Source organism: Taeniopygia guttata, chromosome 4 (assembly GCF_048771995.1).
Source record: "Taeniopygia guttata chromosome 4, bTaeGut7.mat, whole genome shotgun sequence".
In the NCBI taxonomy this organism is placed as follows: Eukaryota; Metazoa; Chordata; class Aves; order Passeriformes; family Estrildidae; genus Taeniopygia; species Taeniopygia guttata.
The window spans coordinates 13,656,222-13,680,949 of record NC_133028.1 but is presented as its reverse complement, the minus strand read 5'-3'; the positions used below and the strand labels follow the sequence as shown (position 1 = coordinate 13,680,949).

Here is a 24,728-nt window from a genome sequence, read left to right as displayed (position 1 = left end):
ACTGATTTTGAAAATATGGCATGCTGGGAAAGTAGAATTAATAAATACTGAGAACAGAATACACAGCCCAAATTACTGTGTCTTTCCAGAGGATGACTCCTGGCATCCATCCAACCAAAAGCTCAGAATCTGCCTTTTAAGACAACAACATCTATGTTTTAAAGAAACTAAGATAGCTTTACTTTTTCCTTCTTTTAAAGTGCAGGTTGCACTTACAAATAAATGTGCTTCTTTATTTCCTATCATGAACACTTTTTTTTTAAAATTGTAGTGGGTATGCTCATCAGCACAAGTCTAGAGAGTGGAACTGTTCTGCACTTCTCTCTGCACCAGCATCACTGTTAGGCACTTTACACTGAACCAAGAAGACCCAGGGAGCGCTCACAGCTCTGGTACAGTGGTTGCCCTCACCTAGGAGTTGAGTCCTACATTTCTCCCTCATCATGAGCTTTCTGTGCAGAATGAATAAAAATATGTGTGTGAGAGAAGAAATTTCCTCCTCTGAAATTAATTTTCTAACCTCTGGTACACAAGCAGGCGTTTCCTTGTTTTTTTCCTCCCGACCTCCCAGATCTGGTATTCCTTCCTGCAAACCACCAGAAAGGCAACAGAAGTTTTGTCTCTTTTCCCACACTCCAGTACTAGCCTCAGAGGAAAACACTCCCTGACAAGGGTGGATGTTGTGTCCTTGGGCAGAGAAGGCTGAGGTCGGACCTTTTCCTGGGTGAACCACTTGAGTGGTACCTTGTGGCCACCGGAAACCTTAAAAAAATCATAAAGCAGCCCAAAAAGTTCCTTCTGTGGTGGTAGCTAGAGAATTGCTGTTGGCACATATTAGGTGTGCTCAGAGCACACTCCTGAGAGTTTCAGGAACACATTGTACAGGAACACAGGTCAGGTAACTACTGGATTTTCCCATCAAACAAGGAGTCACAGCTAGGAAAGCTACATGGCAAGCAGTCAGAGTTTGTTTGCTTAATCACCATGCTGGAACTCAACATTCAATTCCTGTTCTATACTCCTCAGGACATTTTGAATGGGGTAGTTTGTGGTATCTTCACATGACTCAAAATTTAGGCAAAGTTTCTGAAGATTTTCTCAGTCACCTCACCTATAAATGAATCTCTAGCTATAGACTGAGGAATCAGTAAAAACCAGATGCTTTAGCAGCAGCAAACCTTGTGAACTTAAATATACCTGATTTTTTCTGATTGGAACTGACTTAGTCAGCAGCTTAGAGAAAAATTAGTTACAGACGTTCATACAAACAAAGGTGAGACTAAAGAAGACAGTTTAATCAAGTTTAATCAAGAGGACTTAACACGAAGGAAGAAGAAAAACAGGGTACATGGCAAATTATTAAAAGGGGCAAATTGGGTGTTCATCATAAAACCAGTCTTACATCCTTGCAAGATGTGTGGGAAGAAATCTTCCAATGAAATGGAGAAAAAGCTTTCCAAGGGCTTTTATATAATAAATACATATATCTAAAAATAATAAAAAAACCAAAACTACAATCATTCTTTTCCAAGGGAAAAAAGAAAAAGAAAATAATGGATCTGGAAGACATTTACACTGTTTTCTTATTGTTCTTTTCCTGATGCTTCTACCTATACCAGAAGAGGTGGCAGGTATGAGATTCATTATTATTACATTTTTTCAGGCACTGCAGTAACTTCTTTGGAAATTACAGGTCACATCTCGACTCACTTTAATTATAGAGATGGCCCATTAAAAAGTTCACATGTCATCTGTTGTTCCTCAGAATTGCCTTACACTGTTTCCAACTACAATATTTGCTAGTGGCCTATTGGTTTAAATTATTTTTTTTCCATAAGACCTAAGGGATGAAAAAGAACTTGAATGTAAAGAACAGATTTTAAAACAGTGAATCTTAATATCCAGAAAAGACATATAGATACTTTGAAAAATTCTGATAATGATGATCTGCATTAATGCATTCAGGCACGTTACAGAAATATATGTATTTTTAATATTTATTTTAATTTCTAGCCATGTATGTAGGCTCTCCAACTCTAAATGCAAATCTTGTTTTTGGATGACAAGTTTGTACGGGATCAAGAACATATTAGTTTGATTACCTGGTCAATAAAGAAGTTTAGGGATGCACTAGAAAAATAAGCCAAGCAGATAGATTGGAATGATATTGGCTGCCCTAATACTTTCTGATTTAATAGCTGCATCTTCATATGAAAATCAACATTTTGACCTTCATCCACTTCAAGCTATATAATCACCTGTTCAAAATTTCCTGTTTTCTGCAGTCCTCCAATCGGTAAGGAAAAGCTACGATGTTGTAATAGCTTTGATGGTGGCAACACTTCTGGCTTTTTGCATGGTATTTGGTTAATCCAGAGTCAGTCTTCCTGTAATATAGATGGACTTGTACTCCCAGTCCTGCAGCATGGCCATAATACGAATGTTTTAATGATAAATCTGATTCTCAGTCCATATGCTTGCTCATGCATCACTCACCTTTATTCCTTTCATTCTGAGGCCAAGCTTTCTTTCCAAACCACTCTACAGTCCCTTCCCTTTCATCTGGAACTGAGGCTCTCTGGAAGCTGGCTAGAACTGTGGGGGAAAATAAAAAGAGTTTTTTCAAATGTCTTGATGGCAATAGGTATAGTAAAAATAACAGGCACATTACAGAAAAAGGATGGTCACCTCACAAACAGGGACAATGACAATGCAAAGGTGTTTATGCATTCTTTGCTTCTGACTTCAGTATGGATGACAGACCAAGGGGGTCTCAGTGCCCTGAGCTGGAGGACCATGACTGCAGGAATGATCAGCTCCCAGTTGACTCTGAAAATGTGTGGGATCCAGCTGGATCCCTACAAATCTAAGGGCCTTGATGGGATTCATCCAAAAATCTTCAAAATTCTGGCTGATGTTATTGCAAAAGCTCTCTCAATTTTTGAGCAATCGTGGGAATCCAGAGAGGTCCCAGCTGACTGGAAGCTGACAAACATTGTCCCACTTTTCAAGAAGGGCTCCTGCCAGGAGCATGCTGTAAACTACAGGCCTGTCAGTCACACCTCAGTGCCTGGTAAGGTTTGGAGATTATTCTGGGAGGTATTGAAAAATGCCTGAAAGACAACTCAGTCATTGGTTTTTTTCAACACCATTACTCCAACTTAGACACATTTTCCTAAAATGTAAACAAATAAATAATACTTCTTCTTAAAGCCTTGTCACTACCCAATTTTCAAATACCTTAATCTTGAGATGAATGGTTGGGGTGAAGTAAGTCAGGAATTCATAAGAAAAACAAAGCCTACACATCATTCTGATTGTAAATACAGCTTTTCCTTAGTGCTGAAAAAGAAAAGGAAGGAAGATCACACACAGGAGACCAGAGCTAAGTTTTCTGCAGAGAAGGGTAAAAGGCACTAAGATATTATGATTACAAGATAGTACAAAGTCTGGCAACTATATGTAATAAAAGATGACAAGCCAGGAGATCTAGAAGAATAATATCCCATCATTATGAAGTAAGTAGCAGGGGAAGCAGGAAAGCCTTTGGCAAATCTTACAAATATCTCATTGCAGACAGAGGAAGCACAAGAGGAATGGTGGATGCCTAATACTGTTCAAAAGTTTAAGAAGGATCAAAAGTATAAGTGTGATTTCCAACTTTTAGATGGTGGCAGAAAGCACTTATGTGGGGTGCATACCACATAAAATTTACAAACTTATTATTTGGCAAAGGATGGTTTCTGATTCTGACTTAGAGTGTATCATCTTGTAGTGACCTCTCCCAGGCTAAACCAAAATAGCAAAATAGTGACAGGTGAGGCAAAGAAGACAGAGTACTTTTCTGTACAAAAAAAAGAAATGGCTTACACAGCAGTGCTTATTGTGTTTGGTCCTATAGTGTTTCAATTGGTTTCAGCAAAACATTATATTTATATTTTTGAAGTATTTTTAATGGCACAAAATTGAAGAAATTTATAAAAGTCACTGCAAGACAAGACAGATTAAAATTGACTAAAGATTCAGAATTCAGAAGGGAAGAGACATTTTTGTTATTCAGAGAAAACCAGATAGAATTTAATGAAACTTCTGATAACTTTGCAGTTTTAAAAATCCTGTAAAGCTGAACACAATGGAAAACACATTGAAAAAGTTCTGAGGGTGAAACACAAAGGAATCCCAGACATTACTCAAAATTTTTCATTTTATTGGAGATATGGCAACATAGGGAGAAAAATCATCCTTTTCCTACTTTTCAATACACCTAATGGTAGTGCTCAATCTGATATTGTCATACACATAAAATTACTCAAATGCAACCAAAATGTAGGTGTGCAAGAGACAAATGCAAGAAGGCATTCATTCAGGCAGATATGTTCTTCTAATGTTGTTCTCATAACAAATTATTTAAAGAAGAAACCTAAATCAAATCTCAGTGGTATCTGAAGGAACAGAATTTCCAAAGCAGTAATACATCACCATTAATAGTTTCTTCTTGCTAGAAAACCTAGATATGGGCTACCAGCATATATGTTCACTGCAATCATGAGGGGTAGCAGTAAAGTCTACATTAAACATCTCTGACCACTCAGAAAAAATGTATCACCTTTAAATTCTTTGAGCCATGAACTATCATTCCCTGTGTCCTAACTGGTTCCAGTACCATTTCTTTCATGGTGTATTTCCTCATATAAAAAATGGAGCCATTCATTAAATTTGATAGCACCATTTAGGTCTCTAGACCTTGTTGTGTTATCACTTTTCTCCCTGAAGCACTCTAAAGGTTTAAACTCACTTTTCTGTACAACTCATTACTGAAAGCTGGAGCTTCAGATTAATAATATTTTTGTTTGGTTTTGTTTGTTTGGTTGGTTGGTTATTTTGTTTTGTTGGGGTTTTTTTTTTAATTTTTGTATAACAGGTATAGGTACAAATTGTCAGTTCCACACATGATTCTATTGTACAAAACTTCCTAGCACAAAGAAATCTCTAAGATTATTTTCAAAACTTCCTTCACACTAAGGTCATGTAGGCTGCTGGTATCCAATGATCTTCCCTCCACAGCCTTTACAACTCATCTAACTTGTATCTGTCTTGCAACAAAGCCAAATCAGGCTTCTACTTCTGTCTCATGCCAGAACACTGCACTAGGGTACAAGAAATTACATCTCTTTCTCACATGCAAACATTTGTGTCTCTTAATCACCTCAATCACCTGAGGTTTATCTCTTTCAAAATATTAGATTCTTTCTTATCATGCCTAAAGTAATTCAAAATTGCAAAATGCAAAATTTTCCTCATTCACCCCTCTAATCTTGATATTCCCATTAAATAGTATGACATTTTCTATATATATGCAATCACCTTAAAAGCCCTGATGTGCTTCGGTAAAAGCTCTGTACTTGTAATATGGGAAGACATTTTGAGTGTATGCACAGAATTATGGCTTGAGAAAACACAGGCTAGAAATGCTGCCTTACTTCTCACTCTCTCCTGCTTCTACAAACACAGGAGTCAGGAGTAATCATCTGAATGTGGTTCTGAATGCTGATCAGGCCTCACTTAAAGAAAATATTTTTTTAGTGATAAGACTTATCATAACTTAGGTCTTCAGTAACTTGGGGTTTGTCTTCAAAGTAGCAGTATATGGGTTTTACCTTGTAAATTTAAAATTATGGAAATGACCTGCTTGCTTCAAGACAAATGAAACCTGAGTGCTTAGACATTCACTCAGATCTGCAAGAACTTTCTTGTGCTGAATGTGCCATTTTGCTTTTGGGGCAGCTTTTGTAGCAGGAGAGAGAGTTTCACATAGGATGTGCCTAAATAGGAGATGACAACACAAAACAAAACTGAAAAACTTCATAACCCAAATGGTAAGCCTTAAACTTGCTCTATCATGCTGTGTAAAGTTAAGATTCACCAATGACATCAGGCTTTGCTCTACTGTACTGGGTGAATATAAGTAGAAATACAGTAGTTGCAAAAGCTCTCTGGATACATCAGATAAAATCTCATGTCATTTTTTCATTGCTGATGTCCCTGACAGTTTGGGCCATCAGAGAACATAACTCTTGCCGCTGCAGTTGGATTGCATTCTACAGTCCAAACTTGCTCCAGTCTTTCTTATCACACCCAGTGTCATAGCGCTTGAAAGTGCTAAATATCTGTCCAAATATCTTCCAGCACATCCAACTCTTCATCTGGACATTGTCAAGTCATTCAATATGCAGATGAGAGAAATTGTTTCAGTGATAGGTCAAATACTTTTTAAAAAAGTCTTTTAGCAATGGTGAATCAACAAATTGGAATGTAATCTTAATAAAAATGAAAAAAAAAACCCCACACATATATGGTAATGACAATCAAACCTGCTAACAGACTGTGGCCAAAATCTCTGTGATGCAAGCATAACAAAAAAAAAAAAAAAGTGTGCTCCAAAGAAAGAAAACAGAAAACATTTCCTGTGGCTCTGGGGAAGGAGATGTCCATACCCCTCACAAGGAAACAACCTGACACCATTCCAATTGATCCAGCACAGGAAGCCAGGAAAGCTTCAGTCTATTGTCTCAAATTTTTTAAGCTTACTTTGAGACAAAATGAGGTGGTGTGGTTAGAAGATAAACTGCAAATTGAGATTAAAGGGACCCATGCTCTAATTCTGGCATAGTTTCTGCATAATTTCAGTGGCTTCAGATCACATCTCTGTGCCTTCAGTAAAATATAGATATGGAGTACCTTTGAAATCTCCTGATTAAAAGGACTTTTTTAAAACAGAATTATTCTCCTAAGTTAAAACTTTGCTTTGCATTTATCTTACAGCTTCCCTTGACTGACAGCTTCTGTGCTCTCAGCTGCAAGGAAAATTTGACCCTTCTCATTGTAGCACGCCCATTCTCTTGAGGACACTCCAAGTAGTGCCTGCCAGCCCCCTTCCCTTGTAGCTCAGAAGAGTGAAGATACTCAAACATTCAATATTGCATGAAAACAAGTGCACAAGTCACGATGCAGCCAATTCCACATGGGGAAAAAAGGCACATTTTGGGAGGGGCCCTTCCAGCAAAAACATTCAGAGGTTGCTAGTAATGTGCCTTGGGTTGAAAACACAAGATTCCTAGAATTATTAAAGAGACCAGATACTTCTAAGCAGTAAGATGGGTGCAGAAAAGCAGTATGGACTACAACTTACTGATACCTGTTTGGAAATAGCATCTTTATTCCACTGGAGTCTCAATTTTTCATAAAATTATTTTCCTGATAGTCATTCATCAGTATCCTGGAAAACGATGTTGGAAGTTTAGCCTCTCACTTTCCATTGATTTGTATTGAAAAAGGGCACAGATTAGAAAAATAGGAAGGTCTTTGACTCCTCTTTCTTTCATTCAAAGGCAAGTGGCAATGCATCTAAAAAAGGGTTGATATTGCAAATGTCATAACCCTTACCACAAAGAGGACAAATGAATGAGAGCAGAAAATTAGCTTACCAGCTCCAGAAAAAATAAAAACCCACTCTTTTTTTTTCAAGTGCAACCATTCCAGAAAAGTCTTGCCACAAATCTACTTGCCAGGCTCTATTAAGTTGTTTGGGCATCATGAATATGACATTATCCCCACCCTTACTCCTAGAGTTCAAAAATAAAAGTAATTGGAAATAATCTAAGACTGAAAGCCCCCACTCTATAGAAAATGCACAATGTTTTAATTAGCATTTTTGAATTCTGATCACATTCCCTTTTCAAGGAAGATAAATCCCCATTTTATCAGTTTTGGTGACTTTATTTCAAAATGAATAGTGGACTTCAAATGCAGAACCAGATAACCAGCTTTCACTGGCTTTTACAAGCTATTTCAGTAGCCTTTCTGGATGTGATATGTGTACTTCTGAAATGTTTATACATGAGAGTAACCCTTAACCCTTACCCCAAGGCATTAATTTAATGTAATAACATCTGACTAGGACCATAGTCTAGCCAACTATGCAGAATAAAGTCTAAGCAAAGTTTGTTACTCAGCTGATAAGGCCTGATTTCCTTTTGTGTTAAGAGGCTGAATTGTTCTTAACCCAGAGACTGACTTAAATTTAGATAAAACATACTGGCAATCTATTGGCTGAATCAGATACTTTCCTGTTTCCTGTTTCAATCTCATATACATCTCTTCTTCTATAACAGAACCCTGCCAAATCCCTTCAACCATATGTTCCTTGAGCATTTCTTTACTTTAGGAAGTAACAGATGCCTGCCCTGGAGGGAAAAATCAATTTATTTCTGTAACTTGGTTCCAGTAATGTAGCAGAGTTATTTTGTTTAAGAAAAGGGCAACCAACCCTGAAAGGATGCTTCTTTTACCTTTAAGAAATATTACATAAATGGTTTGTATGGAATAATTTATGAGCTTATACAGAAGAGTTATTCAAAATAGCTCAAACTGTACATGCATCATAACCTTTTTCTTCAGCTTTCCACTAATTAATGCCTCTGAAAATTCATAATTTTAATTTTCAGGAAACATGCATGTTTGGAAAAGTATCTCATTTTATGTTTGCAATGAAATATACATGAACCATTTTATGAATTTTAATGAATCTTTATTAACTTTGGTCAGTTAACATTATTCATTAACAATTCATAAACACTTCAACCTACCCCTATTATGCAGCATTATGAACTCTTATGAGAGCGTTTGATACAAAACAGTCGTGATAACAATTTTCAAATAGAGAGGAAAAAAAATCAAAAAGCTTCTTCATATGCCAACAATGTACTTTCCTGAAATTAAAATTTCAACAGGTTCATAGATACTATTCAAGTGGGTCTGAGAGGATCTAGTCATGCCTGACTTCAGATCGCAGACAGTGCTTATATGTCAACCTGGAACATATCCCATCTAGAAGTTACTAAATTCACCTAAACTAGGCCCACTGTAAAATTCAATATGAGATTATGGTTCACTTATGTTCATTTGTTCATACTGGAAGAAGTAATTTTCTGTATATCACTTAATGGCATTGGATTTTTCTGGGTAAGAGTGTTGGAATTTGACTTCTAAAAGTATTTACAAAAGGAGTAGAGGTCAAAAAAAGGGAAATCATTCTTCTTTTATACTAGGTGTGCCTAAATTTTTCAGTCACAATTCAGCTTTTGGAAGTTCTCAGTATGGTTTTCTGGAAAACTGGCTGTATCCATGCCCTTTTCATGCTTTTGTTATAGTCATTCCCCAGCACTTGCAGAAGTCCAACGTGACTACTTTTTCTCTAGAGAAGAGCAAAGCTCCTTAAGGTTACTCATAAAGCAAGTACACATGCTGTGCATGTGAACCAAATTTTCCTCCAGCTAAATGTTAAAGGCCTGCGCTGCTAGACTGGCATTTCCCAGAGAGGAAAGGGCCAGCCTGACGCAGGCGTGTGGCTGGGGAGTTATCCTGAGCAGCAACAAACGCGGCTCTGTGGGCGGGAGCTGTGTCTCAGCCTCCAAGGGCTCTCATCATGCTCTAGCTAACTTTCTTCTTCCCTCAGCACCTGGGATTTTCTGAACACCATTACCAAGTGTCTAATTAACATCAGGTGTTTCAGGGATATGACTTTCCCTGCTCCCCTGTGTCAGGCATTTGAGCACAAAACACTGACCTTGATGGGTTTCTACCTGCACATTACTCACCCAATTTGAAGGATGAATCTGCTGCAGATGGATTTGTAGCCAAATGCCCAGCTGCCCAAACTCTCCCTGTGATCCTTCTCTAGGCCAGAAAAGCATGTATCAAACAGGATTAGATGAGCTATGCATTGCCTGTGAAATCTGTCACAGCGAGGAATTTCACCAAACCATTTTTATTGCCAGAGGTGAAAGAAACTGGGAGAAAGTGGCATTGTGCTGATAACAGCACATGAAATATACAAGAAAATACAATTTGTTGAGGATGCAGGTAGATGAAAAACATCCCCATTGACAAAATGAGTTCTGTGGACACTTTTTACTTTTTGTCAGGCCTCTCAATCTGATTGATCAATAATGTGCATGTTTTAAACTACTCCAATCCATTCCATACTCAACATTTTAAAATCAATTCTTCGGTGTTTTCCTTAGACAACATGTCACAATTCACTCTCCTGTGCCTAATCCATCCACAAAATGCATTTTGTCAAACTATTCAATTCTCCCCCTTGAATGAAGCACATTCCATCAAACCGAGCCGTCTGTTCTTACAACAGAATGAATTCTGTCTAATGTAATAAGCAGTGTATGAAGAGAGGCATTTAATCTAACATATATGTTTAACAAAAGGAATCATTCCTTGTTTGGCAAGACATATTTTAAATTCTCTATGAATTTTTAAGTATCACACCACTGTAAATTGGCAAATGAATCCTACACAGCTTTTGAACAGAGCAACTGTTGTATACAAAATCTTTCTAAAACCTTTTCTCCTTAGAAGATTTGCAAACAGGAATAGTAGATATTAACTAGCTTCATGCTTTGTAAAGTTGAATGAAACTACTGAAAAAATGACCTGGTTTTTACTCTTAAACGGTAAACAGTGATTAACTGTTACAGAGGGAACTGAGTAGAGGCAGCTACCGCAGCTGTGATACTATACTGAGAATTCCTTTAAATATGCTTCTCACATTCACACTGGTTATTATGGGGTAATGAAAATCTCTTTATTCCCTCCTAAAATCCCAGAAACCAAACCCAGTTCTTTTCAAAAGAATTAAAATGAAATACGACCTTAAAGACACACATTAACATTCCTGACATCTGGTCCAGTTGTCTGATTTTGCTTTATGCCAGGGATGTTCCACGGATGGCAATGAACATTGAAATTGCAACTGACATGTCATTTGTACTCTTCCTCTTTCTGCCATGTGAATAATTCTTACCAGAGCTTTTCTGTGTGAAAAGTCTGGACAGGAAATATATGTACAAGTACTGCTTGGGTTAAAGGTTTTAGCAGTAAAAGCTTCATCTGACTGCATTACTTTACCATTACCATCACAAGTTATTGTAAAAAAGGATACAGAAAATGTTTATCCTAACACTCTATATTACTTACTTCATGATATATATCACATTTTACATTACCATAACTATTTCAAGTATTATAATTTAGGCTGAACTTCTATTTCTTGTAATGTTTTTCTGAAACATTATACTTGGGCTATTATTTAGAATTACACTTGCCAAAAAGAAAAAAAATAACCAGACTCCATTATAGGATCTAAGAGATTGAAGGCTTATAACCTTTACCAGAACAGAGTTTCATATGTGGTCTTGGAGATGACTCACTAAAAGCACTGATTGGTGATAAAAACTAACACCTCAGAGAGAAAACAAGTGCAATGCTGAGGGGGAAGCAGCAGAAAATCATCTGATTGAGCACTGGAAAATAACCTTGATAAAAACTGTGGGGGAATTCCAGAGATGAGCAGTATCTGAAAAGGAGGCGGCAACTATAGAAAAATAAACTTTACTGTGAGAAATCTGATTAGGAAAACAGATTTCTATGGTCTTAATAAAAATGAATATTTGTTTTCTCCTTTTATTCAACTATGTAGCCCTGAATTTTTGCTAAAATCCTTAACATAAAAGTGGGATTGACTTTTATAATTCCATTTTTCTTCAGAATAAACCAAGAAATATTCTCCCACATACCACCTGCAAACCCAGCTGATTTAATTATTCTGACTAACTACACATCTGGCAAAACCCAGCATGCTTTCCCCAGTAAAAGCCAAGAGATTTTTCTAAAATATGATATTGAAAACCTTTTCACAGCCAACAGCAAATCAGACCACATATACAGTTATGTATATACATGTATGTGTTTGCTGGGGACAATACTTGATATTATAACATTATCCATGTCTTAAAACAAACTTAATGAAATCTTGCCTACATTTTAAGGTGAGAGAAAAACAGTCAAAGAGCAAGCAAGGCACGTAAGTGTGTGAGGCACAATGGGAGCAGCAGAACATCCTCGTGAGCAGGTGCAGGCACTGGGGGCCTGGTGCTGGCATTTGGAAATGCAGGAGATGATGTGCAATGCTGGGATTGCAGTCACTGCCTCCAGAAACCCCACTGGCTGCAGGACCTGGGGCTGACCCACGGAGCACTGCTGGGGACCCCGTGCATCCCACGGAGCACTATTGACCTCTCTGCAGGATCAGCTCCCTCTTATGCATATGTTTCACACAGAAGTGTTGAAATAAAATGGTCAGTTCACCCACCTGCTACTTAACTAACTCAAAAGATGGTCAGAAAGTTTAATTCAGTAAGCACTTTGAAAACCCAAGATGAAATATGTGCTCTCTGATGAGTACAGTGAACTATCTTCCCTCTACCCTTTAAGAGAAAGCTGTGCTGAAAAGCTGTTCACTGAACAAATGAATTTGAATTGCTGACAAATGCATGAAAATTAGTGCTTCATCAATTGTATTTGCCATATTTTCAGCTTGCAGAATTTTGCATGCCAAAGTCTCTTCAACATAAACACAGAAAGGGAACCGAAGATCACAATAAAATGGGATTTCTCTGATTTTCCTCAATAGAATTTTACAAATAAATACTTTAAAAAAAAAAGACAGAAAGACAAGAAAGACAAGAAAGACAAGAAAGAAAGAAAGAAAGAAAGAAAGAAAGAAAGAAAGAAGGAAAGAAGGAAAGAAAAAAAGAAAGGAATATATGCTTACCTTAGTCAAAAAGATGTTTAAAATATGTTTTCCTGCAAAAGGATTTTAAAGAAATAGTAATTCAAAATTATTGTGTCTAAGTGTTATGCTGAGAAATTGAAGGTTCATGATTTAGGCTGTATGTGCCCAATAGAGTGGATTAGGACTATACAATATAACCAGGTTTCACAGAAATTTACAATACAGCCCTGGCTGGTAGGATTTTATGATTCATATTTTTTTAATCTCAATTGCAGCATAACCTGCTCTCCGGTTCATAAATACATAATCATTCTTTACATATGTGTCCATTTACTCAAAGATGCTGTACAAATGTATTGGCTCTATAATGCCATTACTGCTTTATAATGCAATTTTTGAAACAAAGTTTAGCTGGAAGCCAGGAAGTGAACCCACACGCCTAACCAGCCTTCAGCGAGCTATGGTTTATGATATTTTGAGTCAAAGCTTTCTGATTTTGTTAAAGAAAGATTTGTGGAGAAAGAGTCCCAAACAAGGACTGTGTCTCAGATCTGACAGAGTCTTGCAGGAGGGAAAGTAACCTGTGCTCTGATGTGCTCTTGACTCTGGTCAAAGGCAGAACTCCCAGCGGCCTCAGGCTGTAAAATCTTGCTCTTTTCTGTCAGCAATACGGTTTGTGAAAAGAGGCACAAAAGAGGCACCTCCACCACGCCAAAGCAAGATTTATCCATGTGTAAAGGCAGTCTGATGTTGTCCAAAGAAAGAGCTGGTCTGATAGATTTTGGGCTTTTTGTGTGTTGAACTCCAGGCAGACATTGTTTCAGCTGCGAAAGAAAGCCTCAATAACTTTAGGCAGAAAGTTATGAAATTAAGATGTCTTCAGTTGAGCAGAATATTCTAGCATGGAAGCCTTGCATGAAAAATTAAACAGTGGAGTATTTGAGCTATTAGGGACACTTATTTTCAATAGATTACTTTGGACTTCAGAATTTGACTGAAGCAGGAATTGAGTCTCATGACTCCAAGGGGGATATTTTGAGTCTTTTTATCACATACTTAGGATTCTGGTCCAATAAAACCTTTCTTCTTTTTCACTCATAATTTTAGTCAATGGTCTCAAAAATTCCAACCAGTACAAAGTTTTTACATGGCAATTAGCATAAAATGGAAGTTAGGATACCAGATCTGGAAATGCATACTCAGTTTAATTTTTTTTTCTGCATTTGAATTTTAGAAATTTATGAGCTTGTTAGATGGTTGTAACCCACTGAATTAAAAAAAAATCCCTATTTTCTTCACTTCAAAAACATTTTGTTTTGCCGAAAAATTGGTTCAGAAATACCACAGGTCACCTGCTTTACCTTGGAGGGGCATGAAAGTGTTATTTTTGAGGAGTGTCCTGCAGAAATGTGGTAAGGCCTGTCTTTCATTTCTCCCTGCTTAGAGAGTCACAGGATAATGATCAAATAATTATGCTAGATACAGTTTGAGGTAAGCAGTGCAGTGTCAAAAATACTTAAATATTATAATATGTCTTTAAACCAAATTTTCACACCCTTTCTCTGAATGGCCAGACTCTTGACTGGTCCTATTTTCGTACTTTATCTCAAGAAGCACTTTATTCAATGAGAATTTACATCAACTGAGGATCTGAAGGTGGTCAACTCACAAAGCTTTACAATAACAATTGTCTGAGAAGTCAACTTAGATCTTATATCTGTACTAAATTACAAAAGGAGTAGATTTTAACTTAGATCTGTAGCTTCCTGTTGGATGTTCTAACCACCAGATTATGAAAAAATATCACATTAAAACAAAAGTATAGAAGATAATTCAGCCCATATTTGCAAATATATCCAAATCTTCTATTCCTGGGTACAAAAAATATTCAAAAATATATTTTGCAGATATTTACATATGCCAATATATGACAACAGAGTTCTCAGATAAAGGATTGGTGGGATTTTTTTGCAGCTTCTGAGGGCTTGAGTATTTTTTCTGGTGTAGTTTCTTTTCTCTTGAATTATATTTATAATTAGATCTGGAAAAAACATAAAGGATGGATGCAAACTATTACAAATATTAGATAGCGGCCACATTCATTTTTGAGACAATGTCTGTAAATACACTCAACAGTGCACAGAATGTTTTCATGATATAACCATTGTTCAGTTTCTGTGTGGATACAATTAATAAGTACAAAAGTCTTTTCTCCCACCAGGAACTCTACTAGCCTTGATTTTCTACATAGTGTTTAGCTGAAATTATTACAGAGTACAGTGCACAGTAGTAGACAATGTGCAGACACAAAGGAGGCTGTGACCCTTTTCCACAGGTAGCCTGAGGCACAATAAAGTGGTTGCTTTAAACATTGAGAGCATCAGGGCCAGCAGCAGCAATGATCTGGGTACCCCACCAGCACACCTAGCACAGGAAGAGCCCCTGATCCACCCAAAATGCCCAACCTGTGCAGAGTTGCCTCAGTGACAGCTGATGACAGCAGATTAGCTGACTACATGCAGCCTTTCCGGCTGACTAATGTCTAATCTGAACATATAGAAGGAAGAGGAAAATTGAGATGTTCTTACAAAAGAGCTTCCTGTCAGTATGTCTTATTTTTTACAAAAAAGTCAGCTCTCCAGAACATTCACTCTAAAATTCAATAGTTTCATGTTGAGGTGGCCTTTTCCCTCTCATCATAAACACGAAGAACAACAAAATTCAAAGTCATAAGTATTACTGAGTCAAGGTGAGCCCATATAAAGGTTTGATTTTTTTTAAAAGAAGGAGAAAAATAATATCAAATGTTAATGACACTTATGAACTAGCAGAAGAGATACAGAAAGTAAAAGCTGTAAAATTGCTACTTCAGGGCTGTAGCACTTATATTGTGCAAAATATAAAGGACAATTACCAAGCCTTCCTGGAAAAAAGTAGTGGGAATAACTCTTCAAGATGGATGGATAAGTATATAACAGGCAATTATGGGAAGATGGTTAGGATGAAATAGTTTTGTGATACAAGATTCTGCTAGATTTTATTTCTGAATTTATCCACAGAAAATTGTGTGTCAGTATTTTTTCCCTTTTTTAGTATGTTTTTAATGCCTTTTATAAAAAGCAATTCTGAAAAGCTCATCTCCCAATTCAATAATTTTCTAATGTCAAAATATAGAATTTATTGTACAATATCAAAGCTACCAAATTTATTTTATTTTATTTTCTAATAAGGTCGTGGATGATACAGTTTACTCAAACATTTATGACTTTAAATTTGTTCATCTACCTCATTTGTACATACAAAGAATTTTCCAAATGTGAAGGTTACTGCATTATATTTCACTGTATGTATTGCAAAAGTACTTACTAGATTTCCTGCTAAAGTCCAAAAAATTCATGTTCAAACATAACACACAATAAATGATGCTCCCTTACAGGAATTTAGTACACAGAAAGATATTTGTTGGAGGAAATTTCTTACTCCTGTTTTACAGAGCATTTACACAGAAAAAGAACTTACATTCATTATATATCAATTACTGCCTATGTTTGTAGATATGTATGTAAAAATTGTCCTTTAGCACAAAAGAGTACTGCAGCACTATTTTGTAAGGCATTAACTTTTCTTGTAAATTCTTCTATGCGGATTCTTCAAGATTAATCTGGATCAAATCACATCAAAATTACTGTCACCTTTTCCCAAGCTATTAAAAATGTGGGAAAAAAAAAGGCTAACACTATGTCACTCAAAACCATTCCAAAAGGCATCTGGGATAAAGTCAGCATTTCCGTAACCTGTTACAACCAGGTTCAAGTTAACCAATTTTAATTCCATTGAATTGAAATATGATACTCCAGAATCAAATTTGAACATTAATTTCCTTCTATCTTGAATATTTGAATATTTGATCGTTGGTTTTGCCCTCACAAGTACACAAGTACACGACTATCTAGTGACTCCTCTATGCTTGATACCATAAAGATAATAACCAGCACTACAAATAACAATCCCTCCCTTTTTCTGGCCTACAGGAGACAGAGTTTGTTTATATTACATAGGTTTTTTCAGTTGTTTCTTTGGGTGTAGAAGAGAAAATGGCGTGTGAAATGCTATTACTGAGGAAATTAACTGGAAGACATGATGCATAATTAGCTCTCAAACTTTTAAGCCCACAGTTAATAATTCACATTGTGTGAGTCAGAAAGGTTCATTGACTTATGCAGATTCTGGTGAAACCATAAGCCTGAAGTTTCTCATGACAATCTGGCAGCAACCTTTCCTAAAAACTTTATCAGAAAAAGAAAAATAAACCTATGATGTAATGAATAGCTTTTCTCAGGAAGTGCTTACCAGTCAACACAAAGTGTTTTTCAGAATACTCCAAAATATTGGGCAAAACTTTCTCGAGAAGTTGATGACCTTCATAGGAATTGGTGTGAACTGTCTTCAGGAGCTGGTGTCTAGCAAAGATTCCCTCTTAAATAAATCAAAGATCATGTTAGGAATTTGTATTATTGACCTTATGAAAATTGTTCCTTTATTTTTATTGCATATTTATAAAAACTCAATCTGTACATTTCTTATCTCTGATATTACATCACCCAGCATGCTTAGGCAAAGCAGATACTACGATAACATCTTTACACAGCACAAAGGAAGTGAATAATTACAACCCATCAGAAAGAATATAACAATTCAAGTGTGAGCTGTCATAAAGTGGGATTAAAATTTCATGTGATTAAGAGCAAATTGAATTAAATATGTTTTTATAAGCGACACAAATTTTTTCCAACTGTAACTTCATAGCTTCTATATTAATACATATACACCTACAAAGAAAAGCAAAGCTAAAATAGCTCATAGAAGAAATAACTGTGGGAAGACATGAGAGAAGTGTCCAGACACAGATGGTTGCAGTCTGTATTTATTCTCAAGGAAATATCACAAGGCAGCCCATATGATGCTGAGGAAATAAATAGCATATTTGGACTCTAGCATACACTGTGTTTAAAAAGATCATCCATCCTGTCAGCAACAGAAATTTTATACAGAGGAAATATGGAGGCTGCAATTTGTGTGCAACCTCTGCTCCCTCCCTTCCTTTGCTGAAATGCCAGGCAAAGACAACAGCAGCCGAGTTGGCTGTGCACAGATAGATGCAACCAGGACTACTAATGCTAAAGAGGATAAAATTCCTCTTTGTGCAGCTCCAGCTACATAATCTTCTTCCTGGCCCTGCCATTGGCATCGATTTGTTTTTGTACCAGGTTCAGTCACTTGGTCCCTGCTGTCAGACTGATGCCACCACAGCCACCTCCACACCTTTCTGTCTGAGCTGCCCCAGCTCTCAGGGGCTGTACCAAGGGAGAGCCCTCCAGGTGCCACCACACCCAGCAGGGAGCACAGATCCTTTCCTGCTTTATCACCTCCTTTTGTTTCCAACTGAGACTTCCCCCTGAATAACTCCTCTTACTTTTGTTTTGCATGTATTCCTAATAAAAAGTGGAAAACTACAGAAATCCTGAAGAATGTAGACCTCTTTAATCTTTAGAAGTCTTCTTTTTCTAGAGTAAAAAAAAAAAAAAATATTTTCCTGGTCTTTTTCTTTAAATATTATCACTTTTTACTTTAATTCCTTTGTTTTTAAAAAAATTGAAATAATTATTCTAATTTAAGATAAAAAACCCATTTATATGCACACAAATCCACTATTAACAGCTATATAGCATGAGACTGGTATCATAATGGATTTATTCCATGATATTTATTTTGTACAGTTTTAGGGATAAGGAGATTGGTGTTTTGTTCCTGAAAAAAACATTAAAAACCCAAACAAACAAAAAAACAATTAAAAAACCCACCAAAAATCAGTCACACCAACCAACCAACCAACCAAACAAACAAAAATAAAACCCACCAAAAAACCTCAAAACACAAAACTTCAAATCCAACCCAAAAAATACCAATGAAAAGAAATGACCAGTGTTATTTTAGTCCTGACCAGTTATCTAAGGTACAGCAGAACATACTTTCAATATGAAAATGAAAGGTACAGTTAAAATTATTGCTTCCTTTCTCTTCCTGCTTATAAAATCAACATAGAAGTGATTTTTTTCAAGTTTTCAGGACATATGATAGTCAAAGAACCTTATCACAGCTGCAAAATACATAATGCTAACAATGTTCTAAGGAAAATATTAGGTTTTTTGAACACTTAACATATGATAATAAGGATACATTATGGAACATGCTATTCTTATTTTTGTATTTTAACAATTACTTCTTCAGCTGTGTAGATTGTTGAAACTCCTCAATACTCTATCATAAAAGTTAGCAAAGTGAAGCAGTCTATTTTTGCCACAAAAAAAAAAAAAAAGAAAGAAAAAAACCCAGAAAATTTCTTGAGAAATTACACATAAAATGTCTTTAAGTGGTTTTGTGCTGAAGAAAACCCATACTTTAAGACACTAAGCACACAGTCAAAGGTCATCTTGGAGTATTCGTCTAAGAAAGCTCTTTGAGTCTGGTCCAAAACATTTTTGCAACTGACAGTGTACTTAGGAATTCAAGTTTTATGGATCTTAGAATGAAGAATAAGCTTGAACTATAAAGTATCATATACTACCCTTCCAAAATGATAGACAGATAGTATTTAGAGGTCGATGTCTCTGTTAACAGTATGGCAATGAAAAGTATGCCTTTTAACTTAGGAGGAGAGGGCTTTGCATTAGAAACTATAAGTCTAAAGTTCAATTTCAGTGCTGTTATACTATCACTCAAATTTTATATATATGCATTTTTATGTACATCATCTACCTTCCTAAATGTGTAATGGATAGCTAGTTCATGATAAAGAGTATGTCCTACTAGTTGCACAATTTCATAAATCCACTATCATTCTAGCTGGAGAAATAGGAAGTACCTGACTCATAATGGCCATGTTAAAAACTTTCAAGCCTCTTAAGACTTTTCAGTCAGTTCACTATTTGTGCATTTAAAGACCAGCATACACTTAAGTTCAGTGTCAGGAAGCACCAAACACCATGCTGCACTATGAGATCACTTGCAGCAGACCCCCTGCTACCCCCTAACTGCAGTGGAAGTCCTTGCAACAGGAGTTGTTTTTGATGTTTACAGCCACATCTCTATCGCTGTCTTTGTTTATTCTGTTAATCAAGTTTATTTAGCTTAGGAAGTGGTAAAAACTATTCTCAAATAAGTGAAGCTTGTTGATCTCTTTCCAGATATGAAATTTTTGCATTTCCTTCTTTTGATTGTTAGGATAAATTTAATATTTATACCAATAATTTAGGAATATCTGCAAACTAGATGCCTAACCCAAACTCTGCTTAATTTTTCTAAGTGTCTACCTTTTTTTTAAAATGGGAACAAGATCATTGTGTTCAAAGATGTAATAATGAAAGGCATACTATCTTGGTTTATTCAGCTTTATAATCCTCTAAAGCAGTGCTGACTGAAGGTTGAATAAACATTGGGTTTATGATATTGGTAAACTCTTTGGAGATAAAAAACTGGGGATAAAGTCTTCCCAGAACTAATAAGATATTAATATGCAATAAAATTAGGCAAATATTTTTTAATCCTTCAAAATCAAATTAGATTGCTGACTTATACCATTAACCTGTTAAATACAGCAATATAGAGAAATTACCAAACAGGCACTCGTATTTTCTAGAGAGCCACTGATTAATCAGTTTGAGATAGTCTCAATAGTCACACAGTCTTCAGACAGGACTGTACTACGTTGTTATGGTACATCTCTGCAAGATGCCAACTTTTACAGCACCTTGAAAATTGCTTATCCATAGTGATTATGCAGAGGATACTGCAATATAAATTATTGGGTTCAACCATCTAAACTAAAGCATAGCTTTAAGTAATTGTTTTATACATAGCTGTGTGACACCAGCTGAGCCTAACCACCTTCAGTCACCTCTTTTAACATTAGCAGTTAAGCCATCTTAAAGAAGCTTAGGCATTCAGAAAATAAACTCTATCTGAACCCTCTGTTGCTCCCAGGAAAATGCCATTTGAATTTTAATGCTCTCATTCACAGACTGTCTAGATCCACCCAGTTTTATTTCACAGTTCTGTGGTCTGTATCCGACCTTTCTAGCAACGTCTATTTACTGCAAAAAATAGAGTTCCAAGTACGATTCGTGCATCTTAATCAAATTATTGATAAATGAAAAGAAATAATCAGTTTTTCACAATTTCAAAACCTAGCAAAACATTTCTGCCATGCCTTTTAGTGAGACATATATTTCTTTTGTTATTGAGAGGTGTGGCCAATATATTGGCACAGGGCATTTTTATCAAAGCAACTTCAGCCTCCTTGCATTTTTCCATGCTTGAATACATCAAGCAGTCCTGTGTTTATCCTTGCTTCTGAAAAGGACTGAATTGGAGCTCTGCTTAAAACGACTCTTGGCCCAGAATTTATCATCTTGGATGCAAATAGTGAAATTTTCCTTGCAGCTCTTTCAATACACAATCATCAACATGTAATCTTTCTTTTTTGGACTTATTGAGTTAGCTTGAACCTTGGAAAATAATTCCATTATGCTTAGTACCACATCTGTGCACCAGCTTTGCCACCCAGAAGTACAAATCTGGCACATTTTTTTACATTATTCGTAGATAATGAGTTTACATCAGCTTGATGTCATTGTCATGTTTTTTATAGTTCAAGCTGCCATGAACAAAGTTAACTCCAAAACATTTTAAAAGTGTTTGTGCATAGACACTTATCCTTGACATGCTGAAAGTCAACAGATTTTATTTTAAAATTAAAATCTAGATATTAAAATTAAAATCTAGATATTTAAAAATTGTTGAACTACAGCAGAAATATGTTTACAGCTCAAGCTTACCTTATAATAAATGTGTCAAGCATCTGCAAGATATGAAAATAAGAATCTTTCTGAGAATTTAACCCAAATATATGTGATTCTAGAGTTTCCAATCAATCTAGTTTCCAATCAACACCAATTCAGTATACAAAAGATTAAAGAAGAAAATAGACCCTGTAAGCAGCCATAGGATGGAGGAACTATGACTTCTCATGGCTCCAGCTTGCAATGTGGGGTAAGAACTATCTGGGAATAAAAGTCTTCTTCAAATTCCTGAGAGCACTAGGAAAGTTTGAGACCTGGATGTCTAATTCTTCTAGATCACCTCAAATGATTCAGCCTCTATTTTTAACATTTTTCTCTCATTTCTCGTAACAAAATTCGCCTCCAAAAGACTAAATAATCTCCTAAGGACCTACCTTGTCTTTAAACACACTGTCCTCTTTCAAATATGTCTGGAAGCTGTGGGCAGTTTGCTTTGCACCTGTAGGTGATGCAATGGATCAGCTACAGATGGCCTTTCCCCCCTGTGCTAGAAGAGGCACCATCTCTTCTTCCACAGCCAATGAAAATTATGCATTCTGTTCTTGAGGGATTTTGACAATACCGAAATACTGTGATGAAGCCTGAATCCTAATCTGCAATGCCAAATGTCACAGCACTTCACAAATCCAGGCATTACCAGGGACATTAAGACGCCTCTTATGGCATAAATGTGACCCAGCAATCCTTATTACACCATTTACTAATAAAGTGTAAAACTCTACTTTTGTTTTTATATTGTTTTCATTTTGAGCACCTTATTTTTTAGTGCTAAATAATTGTCTGGAGCACACTTAGTGTACTTCTGATCTTATTTCTATTCCTTGACACTAATGGTTAGCCCAGAGCGAGGTGAAAATTTTTCTGAGAGAGTAGAATTATTAAAATGTAGCACAAAATAATACTGTTTCTCCACGCTTGCCCCTTTTTGCTTGTTCAGGAATAAGTATTCCAATAAGACCCAACCTACAAGTTGCTGAAGTCAACAGGCACTTTTCCATTAACTTTAGAAGGTTACAAATTAAGTTTAGAAAGTCTAAGAGGGGTCAGATTGTACTGATTAATTTTCTTTTAAGTCTGTGTGAGTGCAAGAAAAAATGTCATAAATGTTATAGGGGTAAGCTGATACTTGCTTTGACTGTTATGGAAGGCAAATAACAGAGCAATAATTCTAGATTCTGTATATGAAAGGTATGAATACTAAATGCCCATGAGAACATCTTTTTTTCTATCTCTAATGTTTTTCTTCCTGTGGCTGGTGAATTCTGTGGATCAAAAACCACACAAACTTTTAAGCCTTTGGTATATATACAAAGGAGATTTTTGAAAAATATTCATTGTTAATTATACTGGAATAAGTGCAAAAGAAATCCTTTTAAAATTAATTTTGCATTACTTTCTAGAAACAGATATGAAATCAATCAATGATTTTTTTAAGCTGATATAATATTTTTGTTATTAAAAAAACAAAAATAAAAGCTTTTTCCCATGATTTGTGATTAGAGTGTTATGTAACTAAAAGTATGATTTTCATCATTGGCTCTTTCTGTTTAAAATAAAGGTAACAGGTAATCAAGGAGAGTACACAAATGTGCAACCAAAGATTTTCAATTTCTTTTTCTATTAAATGTTTTGCTCATCTATACTTAACCCCCCTTGATCTCCCAGTATGCTTTTAAAGTGAAAATTGAGTGCCCAGGGATATAAATTGTGTCTTTTTCTCTGTGAGAAATAATCTGCAGATCCATTTCACCAGTGCTACTAAGATGCTTGAAGTATCCCTCAGCACAAACAGGTGATGTGGCACCTATCAGAAGAGTTCAGGAGATTTTTGTGAAAATAGATTATTTACCTGCATCCATACAGACAGTAATAGTAAGGAAACAGGATTCGGTCTGGATTTCAGTGGTTATTGTGAATCTTCAGTTGACATTAATGTGTTCTGGAAGAAGTCCGTGATAGCTGTTACACTACATTAACAGATCAGCTTTCAGTACAAAGGATGCCCAACCATACTGCAAACTGTGTGTACTCTTCAAATGTATGAAAGTGTATGGCACTTTACAGGAACTGTACAAAATGGATTACCTGCTTGAGAATTTGGAGGGAAACAAGGTAGAATGGATGCTCAAAGTGGATCTGTCCAATAGAGTTAATGCAGTTTCAATCTTCTATTTAAAAGCCAAAACTTTAAAGAATTTTAATGTCTGGTATTGGCCTCATCTGGGTCAGCTGGAGAAGCAGCAGCAGCAGTTGGGGCAGCATTGGTGACTGAGGCAATTCCAAGGGTGAGGGTTAGACAGAGCTGAACAGGCGCATTCCTGAGCCCAGGGGCCTTCTGGACCCACCTGAGATCCACCTGGATCTGGAAGCCCTGGGCTTCAGAATCAGGCATGAAGGGCACATTTCCAGGAGCAGATGGGAAATTTAAATGGATCTAGGGAGCAAAAATGATCCAGAGTGGGACAAGCAGAGGTGTGGCATGGCAGTGAAGGTGTGGCATGGTAGTTCGCATGGCAGTTCAGGTAGGTGAGGTGAGCAGGAAGGGCTTCTCCACAACCACCCAGGAGGAGCCAAGAGGCAGATAAACAGACTCGGTATCTGGGGAAGAAGAACACAAAAAAGACTCCTTCAGCCTTATTAGTGTACCAGTGAGAACTCCTTCATCTGTGGCACTGACACGCTGTAGAACTCGTTCCCCTGCAGCTGCTGCAGTCACAGAAGCAGCCGTGTCAGAGCTTCCAGCCAGAGCTGCTGGCAGCAGATGGACCTGTCCAGGCCACAGGTTCCAGGAGTGACTGAAACCTCTCCTTGAGGCTGGGGCTGACAGAGCTCCAGTGCAGGTGGAGAAGCTGTGTCACCTGGGCAGGGGCTACAGGAGAAAGTGAATAAGCTACATTGCGTTTGAGTGGACCAGGAAGAGATTGGTTATTTTCTGAGAAGCTACAGGCTCAAGACACTTAGGAGTCTCAAACCTTCCTTGTAGTGCTGAAGCAGGTGGACTCAGAATCCTGCGAGGAAATTAGCCAAGGGTCTGTTGAAGATGAAGGCTGGAAGCAGGTCACTTCACATACCAGGAGGAAGGATTTTCCTAGTTCTGAAAATTTAACAGGTTGTACTGGCACCTCCTACAACATGTATGAGGCCCTGGAACTAGAAGGACAGAC

The 24,728-nt window shown here is 36.7% G+C and overlaps 1 long non-coding RNA gene across 1 annotated transcript in view; it reads right to left on the bottom strand.

Annotated features, from left to right (window-relative positions):
* Nucleotides 1-1,288: 1,288 nt before the first annotated feature.
* Nucleotides 1,289-24,728, bottom strand: part of LOC140683910 (uncharacterized) — a 77,285-nt gene continuing 53,845 nt past the window's right edge. The window contains exon 3 of the long non-coding RNA XR_012055528.1: nucleotides 1,289-2,595. This is a non-coding gene — a long non-coding RNA (uncharacterized lncRNA). The remainder of the gene's footprint in view (nucleotides 2,596-24,728) is intronic.